The sequence below is a fragment of the Panthera uncia genome (assembly GCF_023721935.1).
Source record: "Panthera uncia isolate 11264 chromosome A3 unlocalized genomic scaffold, Puncia_PCG_1.0 HiC_scaffold_11, whole genome shotgun sequence".
NCBI lineage: Eukaryota > Metazoa > Chordata > Mammalia > Carnivora > Felidae > Panthera > Panthera uncia.
In genome coordinates this window covers 54074677-54087761 of record NW_026057578.1, presented here as the reverse complement: position 1 = coordinate 54087761, position 13085 = coordinate 54074677, and positions in this window count along the sequence as shown.

Sequence of the window (13085 nt, the reverse complement as noted above, 5' to 3'; positions counted from 1 at the left end):
GTCCTGGGATTGAGCCCCACATCAGGCTCTGCACTGACGGCTCAGAGCCTGCTTGGATTCTCTCTCTCCCCCCTCTGTCTTTCTCCTACTCTCTCTCTCTCTCTCTCTCTCTCAAAATAAATAAATAAACTCTTAAAAAAATAATGATATCTACAATTTTCCGTAGGCTGGTATTCTGTAGTATTTTTTTTTTTTTAAATAACGTAACACACGCCCATGGAAGAAAATGAAGAAATTACCAAAAAGCACCAAAGCAAAATTTAACCATTCATAACCAAAGGGTTAACTACCCTTCAGGATCATGACTACCTTCGTGTTGTGGTACCAGCAGAATACCCAGGCAGGCATTTAAAGTGTGGGGTGAGTGTAGATGCTGATTAATTTTTGATGGTTGACTGAGCATTTGTTTAATCTTTGGTTGAGATGTGTGCACTTCATGCCGAAGACGGAAAATGCATGAAATGATGTTCTCAGCACTTTTCCTGCATGCTATATGCCTACTGCAGTGAACCGGGGCTCACAAGGCAAATGTTAGTCATGAATGTATTAACCTCGTTTCCTTGGGAACCACTGAGCAGAGGGGAGAATGCTGGTCACATTTAGCAGCCTGCCATGTGTAAGGCAATTAGTTCCAGAATTTGTCAGATGACAGTTCTATTTTTGAGCACTTTCTTATCAATTAGGAGAAAAAATATCTGACAGGCAGGGATTTCTCAGCAGTTTGGGGGGCGAGTTAGTTTATAAGCAACAGGAAGGCGAGTTTAAACTGCCTCGTACCAAGATCGTTACCATTTGTTCCTCTCTGTGGAAAGTCTTGATGGATGGGCTCAGGCTTAAGAGACACACAAGGAGTGAGAGGCTGATGTTCTGCTTGTGCTCTTCGGAATAAGATCGTGGCAGACATCCGGCTTCGTCCTCAGAGTCAGCGCACACAGTGCCTCATCATTTCGCCCTGGAAAGCACCGGTGGTGCGGATCATGGGACAGTTCTTTGCTGTGAATCATGTAGGTTTGGGAAAGCTTTGAGCAAGCATCATAAAAGTAACCAGATCGATGCAGCCATTTATGGAGTACTGTGAGCCAGGCTGCGCGCTAAACCATCGGCCAATCACCCCAACGAGGGTCAGAAGGTGGCAGATTGGCCTGTCGTATGAGCGCTGTAAAGAGAAACAACGGAAGCTATAAAGAATTCACGATCTAGGAGTTCCATTTATGTATGTATCGTATATCTCGTACTTTCTTCCTATTTATATTATGATGTTTTGTTATCTTACAAGACTCTCCTGGCGGGAGAGGGCTGCCTCTCCCAGGGCCAGCCAATTCTTGGAGATGGCAAAGGGCCAGGCAGGAGCCGACCCTTGATATGCAAGCTGACCAGTCCAGAGCTGGACGTCCTCCATCTGGCCCCACACAGCCCGGGGCTGCGTGAATCGTCCCAGGGCTAGGTGTCAGGGACTAGAAACCACCCCGATAGCCCACAGTCTGCCAAAAGTATTCAAACTAGCCATTCTACGATGTTCACCCAGCCCTGCTTGTCCTTCCTGTGGAAACGCCAATAAGGGTTGTGTCCTAAACCTTCGTTCCTGTCTTCTGCCTCCTGACCACCCTGGTGTTTTTTCTGTGAGGCTTTGATTGGTGTGCCTTCCGTCCCTAGGACCTTTGAGTGTAGTAAACTTTGTTCTCCTGAGCCTCCCTGTGTCTCCTCTTGTGGCCACACCTGGATGACTATCTCATAAAAGAATACCCACTGGGACCCAGAAATTGCACTACTATGTATTTATCCAAGGGATAAAAAAAAGTGCTGATTCGAAGGGACACATGCACCTCAATGTTTAGAGCAGCACTAGCAACAATAGCCAAATTATGGAAAGAGCCCAAATGTCTATCAACTGATGAATGGACAAAGAAGATGTGGTATGTATACACACACACACACACACACTGGAATATTACTCAGTGTTCACAAAGAATGGCATCTTGCCCTTTGCAACAACGTGGATGGAGCTAGAATGTATTATGCTAAACAAAATAGTCAGAGAAAGACAAATACCATATGACCCTACTCATATGTGGAATTTAAGAAACAAAACAGATGAACATAGAGGAAGGGAAAGAAAAATAAAATAAGATAAAAACAGAGAAGGAGGCCAACCATGAGAGACTCTTTATAAAATATAGAGAACAAACTGAGGGTTGCTGGAGGGGAGGTGGGTGGAGGGTTGGGCTACATGGATGATGGGCATTAAGGAGGACACTTGTTGGGATGAGCACTGGGTGTCATGTAAGGGATGAATCACTAAATTCTACTCCATTATTACACTCTATGTTAATTAACTTGGATTTAAATAAAATTTTATTTTTTTATTTAAAAAAATTTTGTTATGTTTGTTTATTTTTGAGAGAGACAGAGATAGAATGTGAGTGGGTTAGGGGCAGAGAGAGAGGGAGACACAGAATACGAAGCAGGCTCCAGGCTCCCAGCTGTCAGCACAGAGCCCGACGCAGGGCTCGAACTCACGGACGGCGAGATCATGACCGGAGCCGAAGTCGGATGTTCAACCGACTGAGCCACCCAGGCGCCCCAACACCCTTCTGGTTTTTTTTTAAGATTTTTTTTTAATCTTTATTTATTTTTGAGAGAGATAGAGACAGAGCAAGAGTGGGGGAGGGGCAAAGAGACAGGGAGTCACAGAATCTGAAGCAGGCTCCAGGCTCCGAGCTGACTGTCAGCACAGAGCCCGACGCGGGGCTCAAACTCACGGGCCGTGAGATCATGACCTGAGCCGAAGTCGGACGCTCAACCAACTGAGCCCCCCAGGCGCCCCAAGCTTTAAATAAAATTTTGAAAAAAACATATGCAACACTGTGGAGAATAGCCATTATCCACAAACTTACCACGTGCATATGCCCATTTTAAATTAAGAAAATTGGGTTGTAAAGAGCTTAAGCCTGCATAGGTTGTTAAGGGGGAGAGTAGAATGTGAGCCTAGGTTCCTCTGTCTGCGGGCCACACTCAATCCCCTGCCCACTCAGTACTCAAAGCACGGGCTCTGACCAGCCACATGGGCTTCCCCTGGGAGCCTGGTGGCAGTGAAGAAACTCAGACCCCACTCCAGACCTAGTGAATGAGATTCTGCCTTGTAACCAGACCCCAGGTGGTTCCAAGGGAAGCTGGAGAGACTCCGTTCTCCACCCGCTCGGCCAGGCACCACTGAGGGGAGAAGTGCGAACCACAGGGCATTATGGGAGTGACACAAATGAAGCCGGATAGAGAGAGCCTGGGATTCTAGAGAAAGAAGCTGGTGTTGTGGGCTGGGATAGTCAGGGACATCTACCCACAGGAGGTCAAGCTGTAGGGAATTAGTTAAGATTCAGATCCATTAGCACTTAAAAAATTGTACAACATCCCTCTCACTCAACCACCCCACTGTCTCCATACGCAGAAGCCCCTGAGGTCTCTAAACTGCCCCAGGCGCTATGTTTTCCTGCAGCGCAACATTTTATCCGAGACATGGTGACTGCTAAAATAGGAAAGCAGCGGGGCGCCTGGGTGGCTCAGTCGGTTAAGCGGTTGACTTCCGCTCAGGTCACGATCTCACAGTCCGTGGGTTCGAGCCCCGTGTCAGGCTCTGTGCTGACAGCTCAGAGCCTGGAGCCTGTTTCAGATTCTGTGTCCCCCTCTCTCTGACCCTCCCCCGTTCATGCTCTGTCTCTCTCTGTCTCAAAAATAAATAAACGTTAAAAAAAAATTTTTTTAAACAGGAAAGCAGTACCTGGTTGAGAAGACAGTCCAGGTGACACGAGGGAGACTCCCAGCCCTGGCCCCGCTGCCACAGAGGCCATCTGCGCCACAGTCTCAAATCCTACGTGGGAGTGGGTGTCCTGGGGAGTCGTTGGCCTTTCCGCTCCTGTGTCTCTCTCAGATCCGTCTGGTAGCCAAAGTTAGGAAAAGCTCGTCTCCAAGACGCACTTTCTCCATTTAGACTCACAGATGAGATCAACATCTCTTGAAATGCTTATTTCAAGAAAACAGGCACGTTTTTAGGCACGGGCAATGATTGCAATGTGTCTGCTAACACCGGCATTTTTTTTTAAGCACGTGCGTCCTTCTCTGGGCACGCGGAAGGGGGGCTGACCCACATGTGTTCACATGCTCATTTACAAAAGAAATAAAAGACGCCGCTACCGATGCCAGCTGACTGTTAAAAGGCCAATCCTAAAACCTTGGATGGTTTCCACGGCACCTGCGGTCCATTAGCCTATACGGGCCTCCGGTTCCCTTGTGAGATCCCAACCCCAGGCAACCGACCTACCCAGCCTTCCTGGACAACCCCCTGAATCAAAAGATCCAGGCCCTTCCCTCAGCCTGCAGCCCTCCTTTATTTTCCTTCGTAGCACCTAACACCCCGGGACTTTGTTTTCGTAGTTTTTGTTATTTCTCTGTTTATAGTCTATCTCCCTGCTACTTGAATGCAGGGGTTTCGATGATTTTGTTCAGCGCTGAGTTCCCAGCATCTAAAACAGTGCCTAGCACCATAGCCACTGGTTGAATAAATAAACACATGTGTAAATAGACACCTAAATGAACGTGCTAGTTAACAATCGCCGAATGAGTGAATGTCGTTTAGAGATCGGAGCGCCAAAAATTACACGCAGAAGAATGTGGAGAGGGCTGGGACACCTCCCTGGCCTGGGGACTGGCGTGGGCCTTAGTAAATGTACCCCTACAAGAAAAAAAACAATGTAGGCATGGAGGGAAAGAAACTATAGACAGAAGCATCTGAGTAAATGGTCCAACAAGTGTTAGGAAGCCTGGAAGGGCATGTTTTCTCTTTTTGGCTACATGTCGCTGCTTGTACTGGCCAGAAAAGTGCTCAGGCCTGCTGTCTGAGCCTACAGAGAACTTCCTGGTGCCACTGCTGAAGGGCTGTTGATCAAAAACGACAAGAAGCTCCCAAACATTCGATGTGGCTCACATTCATCATGGCAAGAGTCCCCGGAATATGCTCCATGTGAGGGGCTCAATGACTTCATTCCTTCTCAAGGGGAGTGAAGGAAGTGTGCTAAGGCCAAGTGACACAGCTTCGGCACCAGCGGTAGGGTGGCCTCGCTCCTGATCAGGATAGAGTAGAAATGCAATAGGCCTGCCTGGAGAGCCTGGAGATATCTCCCCAAGAACATTCCATGGCACAGTCTTGGGAGATGGGGTGCAGATCAAACATGATTTAGAAGGCTTCAGTGAACCAAGTTACAAGATTTCCTTCTGTGCAGAACTCCTCGGAACTTTCATATGCTAATTCAGATTGTGATTGACCCCTTGGTGGTGGTCTGGAGAGAAATGGGCAGCAAAACAGTGACTGGGGAATATGAGCAACAGGCACTGGTGATGAGTTAGAAAGGAATATGGAATATGGTCCAGCCACCCCCCCCAAGGTCAGGCAGTGGGTGGCTGATGGGGCCATTTGCTGAGACTGGGAGACAAAAGCTCTTGTTTAGAAGGGACGAGCATGACTTTGGTTTAGGCATGTTGTGTAAGGGAGCCTTTGAGAGAGCCAAGCAGAGAAGACAGTCAGAAATGGAGATTCTGAACTCCAGGGAGAGTATTTTTCTGCAGAATTGGGATGAATGAGGGGTCTTATGCTGCTCTGAAGGCCTCCAGGGAGCCCGACTCTATAAGTCATCTCTGGAAGTGGCCATTTAGGGGCTCCAGAGATGCCATCTCCCCTTACCTCACCCCACTTAAGTCTCCTGACCCTTCAGATAAATGCAGATTTCAATCACGAAATATATTGAATTCGAATAGTCTTACAATGGAAGTTTCTTTTTTTAATTGTTAATTGCTTTAAAACTAGAGAATGAATCAAGAAAACGGTGATTATCACTGAATATAATTGTGTGAAACAGTGGAGGATTGCTGAAACGATTCATTTGGTCACCAAACACGCTAGGAACATCTTTCTGCGGAGGTCAATGGGTGTCCTCCAAAAAAAAAACAAAACAAAAACAAAAACAAAACAAAAAACAGTTTTGCTGAATGGGAGTGATTCAATAGTGAAGGAAACTAGGTATTGCAAGAGACAGAAAAGAGAATTGCTGGACAGAGTCCTATTATAAAGATGTGATGACCTCAAACCGAGGACAGCTCAGCCCTCATCGTGAGGGGTCAGTCTGTGCACAGACGCACGCACCCTGGTGCTCTGGGAGGTGGCCTGGGGCCGTTCTGTTCTCCTTTACTTCCGCTGACCTGCAGCAGAAAGCAGGAAGTGACATCACAGGAAGTGACAGGATTCCAGAGAGGAAATGGATCATGGGAGAGGGAAGCTGGGTGGACCAGGAAAATATGGCCCCTCGCCACCGTTCCCCAGACTCTCTGCATTGACTCTGAAATGTATACTCCCTGCAAATGTCCAATCCCTATGTGTATACCTGAAACGAATATAATAGTATAAGTCATTTATATCTTAATTTAAAAAAGTTGTTTTTAATGTGTACTCATGGTGCACAAGAACCATCACTCATCCCATCTTGCAAACAAAAAAGCCTTGTAGCCCGCCTCCTTCCCCATCACCCAGCTGGCCTCACAGCAGTACCAGAGACTGAGCCTCACATCTGGGGGGGGGGAAAGGTCACCCAGCCGGGCTTCTCTGACTGCCCCACAGGATGATGCACTAGCTTATAGGGATGGGCCCGCGGTGAGATCTCACCCAGACCAGCCATTTATCAGCGGGATCATTTAAGGCACATTACTCAAGCTTTCTAAGCATGTGACACTGGGCACATTGCTACCCTCTTAGTTTTAGTTGCTTCCTCTGCAAAACGAGTTAATAGTCTCAACCACAGCAGGATGCATTGCCGTGATTAATGTGAAATAATACCGGTGAGGAGCTTTATCTGTCACCTGCTACGTGGTGATCAGTAAATGGTAGTATTTTTGAATTGTGAAATGTTTCCATTTTTAATTGTGCCACATAACATAAACTTTGCCATCCTACCCAGTTTTTTTGTTTGTTTATTTGTTTTCAGTTCAGTAGCGTTAAGCACATTCCCATTTTGTGCAGTAGGTTTCTAGAAGTCTTTTCAGCTTGCAAAACTGGAAGTCCTTACCCATTGAACAACTTTCCACTTCCCTTTCCCCCCCAGCCCCGGGCAACCATTGTTTTACTCTCTGTTTCTTTGAGTTTGATTACTTGTAGATACTTCATATAAGTGGAATCATAAAGTAGTTGTCTTATTGTGACTGGCTTATTTTAGTTAGCATGGTGTCCTCAAGGTTCATCCATGTTGTAGCATATGACAGAACTCCCTTCTCTTTTAAGGCTAAATAATACCTCATTGGATGCATATACTACATTTTTTTACCCATTCCTCATTGATGGATACTTGGGTATCCCAAGTATTGCTTTCATCTCTTGACTGTTGTGAATAATGCTGCAATGAACATGGGTGTGCAATAATCTCTTTGAGATCTTCCTTTCAATTCTTTTGGGTATGTATCCAGATATAGGATTGCCGAATCGTATGGTAATTCTATTTAAAAATTTTTGAGGGACCTCCATCTTGATTTCCATTGCAATGACGGCAGTTACCAACAGTGGACGAGGGTCACACTTTCTCCACATTCTCATCCACACTTGTTACTTTCTGTTTTATTTGGTTTTGATTTTGGTTTTCCAGTAGTAGCCATCCTCTGAGCGTGAGGTGATATGTCATTATGGTGTTGAATCTCATCTCCCCGGTGATTAGCGATGTCATGCATTTTTTCATCAGCTTCTTGGTCATTTATAACTTCTTTGGAGAACTGTCTATTCAAATCTTTTACTTATTTTTTAATCTGGCTATTTTTGTTGTTGTGTTGAGTTGTGGGAGTCCTTCATATATTCTGGATATTAAAATCTTGTCAGATACACGATTTGAAAATATTTTCTCCCATCCCATAGGTTGCCTTTCCACTCTATTGATTATAGACTTTGCTGTGCAGAGATTTTTAAGTTTCCTGTAGTCCTGTTGGTCTGTTTTGGGGTTTGTTGCCTGTTCTCTTGGTGTCAAATCCAAGAAATCATTACCCAACCCAATGTCATGAACATTTTCCCCTATGTCTTTTTTAAAGAGTTTTATGGTTTCAGGTTTTATGTTTAGGTCTTTAGGGTGTAGTTATTATTTATATTGTTGTTATTACTTTTACCCGGGTTATCCACAAATGTTTCTGCCATTGATGTGGAAAATTAAGAGCTTACTATCATGCATTTTAATCTAATAAAGACTGTTTGTGCTTACTCACATACAAATCTCTCTACTAACTCCAGTGGCAGGAATACAAAAGTAGAAAGACATATGTGTACTCTCAAATAATGTCTAGTCCAGAAGATAAAATATTCACAAAGCCAACTCTTTGCTCACTCGCAGTCTCTGCTCTTGCTAAGGGTGCAATCACTAATTCCATTTGCAGTTACTAATGTTTTGCTTGTTTCCCGCTGGGCTTCATCCACAGTCATTTTGCGTGAGACGCAGAGGTGCTTTGTTACCACTGTAACTCTAGCAATTAAGAGGACATTTCCATCAGGCACTTGAGCCAAATGAAAGGACTCTGAAGAAGACAGACAAATTACAAATGTTACTAATGCTGGATGAAGCCTCACCTTTCAGGAACAGTTAATAATGGCAGAGAAGGGCCATCACTTTCCACTCAGTGTGGGCAGTCTTAATTTCCATTAAGTCATTGGCCACAGAGAACACTTTCTGTTTAACTCAGAAGTCCCATTGCTGCAAAGCCAGCCCCGGGCTCTTCCCTCTGGTGATTTCTGCATAGACCACAGAGACCATAGTAGTTTAACAATTTGGCTTCTTCCAGTCTGATTTGCCCTCCCTGCCAGGACTCCAATGTTAAGCTCTCCCTCTTTCCCATCCTCTTAATGGACTTGGGGTTTTCGATACAGGAGAAAAATGTTTCCTACATCTTAGACTAGAAACAATGCAGACTTGCGTGAATCCACATCCATGAAGGAGGCAGCCTTGTGGTCTGGATTAACGCAGTAGGTAAAGACTCCAGGAAGCAATGTCCAGAGAGTGTCTGATCCAAGAAGGAGCCCTTGAGAGCCCATCTGGAAGGGCTTCACAGGTGCACGAATGTTCCCTAAACAGAAGGCCCGAGGAGGGCTATCCCTGCTTTGAGGCTTGGGGGCCACATCCTCCAGGAACAATTCCTCAGTGCCCCAGGGCTCTTGATGGCCTCACGGCATGCTGCCTGGTCCCTGTACAGAGCTTGCGCTTTAACTGCCCGTTAAGTAGTTGTCCTCTGGCAGGAGGCTATAACCTCCTTGAGGGCAGGGCTTGATTTCCCTCACTGTCCTGGCACAGTGTCCGCTACATTGAAGACCTCCAAGAGAAGCAGCCCATCAAACTTCATCCTTTTACTTTACTTCTCTTCTTATCCTTAATTATCTATTTATCGTCTCCTTCCCCCTAGACTGTAATCTCTAGGAAGGCAGGATCTGCCTTGTTCACTGCTGACTCCCCGGTGCCTAGAGGGTGCCTCGTAGTCAGATTTTGTCATGTGAATCAATGGGTGAATGGGTAGATGTGTGACCCTGGACCTTTCGGAACCAGCTTGCCATGTCCTAGCTTGGTGGAGGCACGTGAATCTCTTTTCACTCTCACTACTCAGATGTTAACCTAACTCCACCTGTGCCGTCAACAAATATTCTAGTAGATCTGTAATGATCACAGCCCCCTCCTTGGCTCCTTTCTTACCTTGACAATGTTCTTCATATCTGGGTTGGGTTATTAATCAGTGCTCTCCAGAGAAATAGAACCCATAAGATGTATGGGGGGGGGGGGGCGGTTATTTTAAGGAATTGACTCACACAGTTGTAGGGGTTGGTAAGTCTGAATTCTGCAGGGCATGATAGCAGGTTGGAGACCCAGGGAAGGGCTGATGTTGTGGCTCAAGTTGGAAGGCAGGCTGGAGGCAGAATTCCTTCTTGGGGAGGAAGGTCAGTCTTTTTCTCTTATGGCCTTCAACTGATTGGATGAGGCCCACCCACATTATGGAGAGTAATCTGCTTTACTCAAAGCCCACTGGATTAAATGTCAATTTCATCTAAAAAAAAAAAAAAATACTGTCACAGGTGCCTGGGCAGCTCAGTCGGTTAAGCAGCTGACTCTCAATTTCAGCTCAGGTCATGATCTCATGGTGTATGAGTTCGATCCCCACGTTGGACTCTGTGCTGACAGCACAGAGCCTGCTCGGGATTCTCTCTCTCCCTCTATCTCTGCCCCTACCCAGCTTGTGCTCTCTCTCTCTCTCTCTCTCTCTCAAAAATAAATAAATATTTAAAAAATACTGTCACAGACACATCTAGAATAATGTTCAACCAATATCTGGGTAGCATGACCTAGTCAAGCTGACAAAAAATTCAACATCACACCCACTTTGGTCTGGAGGGAAGACCTACCCACCCTTCTACTCCCCTCAATGCCATCTGCCCCACCTTTCACCAACCCCCCCCCCAAACTAGAAAGGCCGAGAGGGCCTCTCGCTTTTCTTACTTAGATTTCTTAGAGAAACTCCCTGAAAATCTGACCTCCAGACTTCTCTGCAGAGAACAAACGACATTTCTTTCAAAGCCCAATGACTATTTTGTGAATGTTTCATATCAAATGTTTGAAAAGATGCAAAGACTCCCTCGCATGGTTTGCATTAGCATTCTCAAAGGTATCGGCTAAAATTATTTTGAATAAAGGCGACGGGTATTTGATTTCCCTGGGTCCAGCTGGCTCGGCCTCCCTTCTCATTTCCTTCCAAGCTTCCAGCACATCAGGAAATGGAGAACACGCCATCCCGGGACGCTCCTGCCCGCGTTTACATCAGATAAGCAGCTTGACTGGAGGGCTGACGGGGAATAATAAAGCAGGAGTTATTCACTCCTTAATTATTTCCTCAAACTGATGTGGTCACTGAAGAAAACTTTTATTGCTGGGGGTGGATGTTTACCAGACACAGAAGCTCGCAATATACATAAAGGAGAAAGAAACAGAAACAAATGAACAAGTATGTCATGTGGCCTAATGGTTTTAATAAGTTCTATTTCCTTAATCCTGGGCAATGCGACTTTTTGTCGCATTGTCACGGCCGTTGCTCCCAACCACGCCTCAGCCCCGGGTTTTGACAGTTGCCTGATCCTAGTTCCCCACCTCCTTGGCTTGGCGAAGTTTTCCGGGGAGCTCAGGGACTCCCTCTCTGTTTTAGAGACCCCACCTGCCCCCTGCCTCATCACCAGTAAGGATATTTCCCCAGCCAACCCTGCTTGCTAGGGGCACCCGTATTGGGAACCTACACTATAGTTAGCCTCGAAGTTTTGTCTGTCTTCATTCTTCTAGCAAGTTCAGGCACAGACCGTATTGCCCCTCCTTTCATGTAAGTAAATGTGATTTGGGCAAATTAAGTGCCTTGACCAGGGTGACCCAGGCAGCAGGGCAGGGCAAAGCTCAGGACCCCAGTCCTGACCCCAGCTGGCTGACCCCAAACCCTGTCTCCACCATACCAAGGCCAAAGTCAGAGAATATCCTTCCAGCCCCGCTTCCTCCTCTCCTCCTCCACTCTCAAACTCTTAGTCACAGGGGCAAGAATTTTGCAGACCCTTCCCCTTCTGCTCAACACCGTTTGACTTCGGAAAGAATTTGGGGCTCCTGGGTGGTTCAGGCGGTTGAGCATGCGACTTCGGCTCAGGTCATGATCTCACGGTTCAAGAGTTCGAGCCCCACATCGGGCTCACTGCTGTCAGCACAGAGCCCACTTCAGATCCTCTGTCCCCCTGTCTCTCTGCCTTTGCCCCACTTGTACTCTCTCAAAAATAAATAAAATGTTAAAATAAAAAAAGAAAGAAAGAATTAAGAAGGAATGAGTGTGAATTAATGAGGTGTGAGTAACTGATATGTAGAGTGTAATTTTTTCCCTGGGTAGATGCATTAGAAGCTTGGCAAAGCCCTTGTGTCTGGCTTAGGCCTAATGACACCTTACCGTTGCCCCAAAATATTAAAGTTCAGAGTAAACCACGGATTTCGTGTTTATTTCCTATGTACTTTTTTATGGAATATAATTTCCATATAAACATTTCATATAAAATAATCTATTTTCAGGCTGGAAATGGCATGCTGAAATCATGTGAGCTGGAAGTTTGTTTTTTTATTTGGAGCACAAAAGAGTGTCCCTTATTCCTCCAGCATCACCCTGGAGGATGCTCTACTCATGAACTTGTCTCTGAGCCATTCTCTAGGGGAGACACAATCCTGCTGTAGATGTCAGGACGTGTTATCTTTGAATTCAAGGCAATAATGTTGCCTTGTCTGTTTCTATATGTCCCTGGGGTCTTGCACCTGAGAGGGGCTCAAGCGACCTTCGATAAATAACCCTTAGATTAATGACTTTTGTTTTACACGTAGTCCCAGAGCACCTGCTATATGTTAGATGCTCTGCCGTGCGCTGGGCACACAGAGGTGAAAAGATCAATGTAATTCTTGCCCTAATGGAGGCAACAGCTAGAAATCAACATAAAATGGGGACTGTGCTGGTGTCACCTGTGCTACATGGGGGCAGAACGGGATGTTGGGGGAACAAATGGCAGGTGGCCTACCCCTGCCTAGGGATCAAGGAAGTCTTCCATGAATGAGGGACATTTAAGCTGAGATCCAAAGACTAAGCACTAGCCATGCAAAGCCAAGGTGGAGTAGGGAGGAGGGCGCAGGGCAGGCAAAGGGCTTCAGGGAGACTCCCATATGTACCGAGAGAATGTTGCAAGCGGAGGGAGAAGGCAGAGGGGGAATCCGGAGAGTTTGCCCAAGGCCAGATCATGAAAGGTCTTGAATCCTAGGTTTTTCAATCCTGTCTTCACTGCAACCCGTGGTAAGAAATACATCCGATGTCATAACCCAGGACACAAACATGTGCATGAAACAATGGTCACGAACCGCTCACCCTTACCACGCGCAAAGTACTCTATTTCTGTTCCGGGTTTTTTTTTTTTTTTTTTTTTTTTCAGGGCTGACTATGACCCCGAAAGTTGAGTTTACAACCTTCTCGTGAGTCTCTGC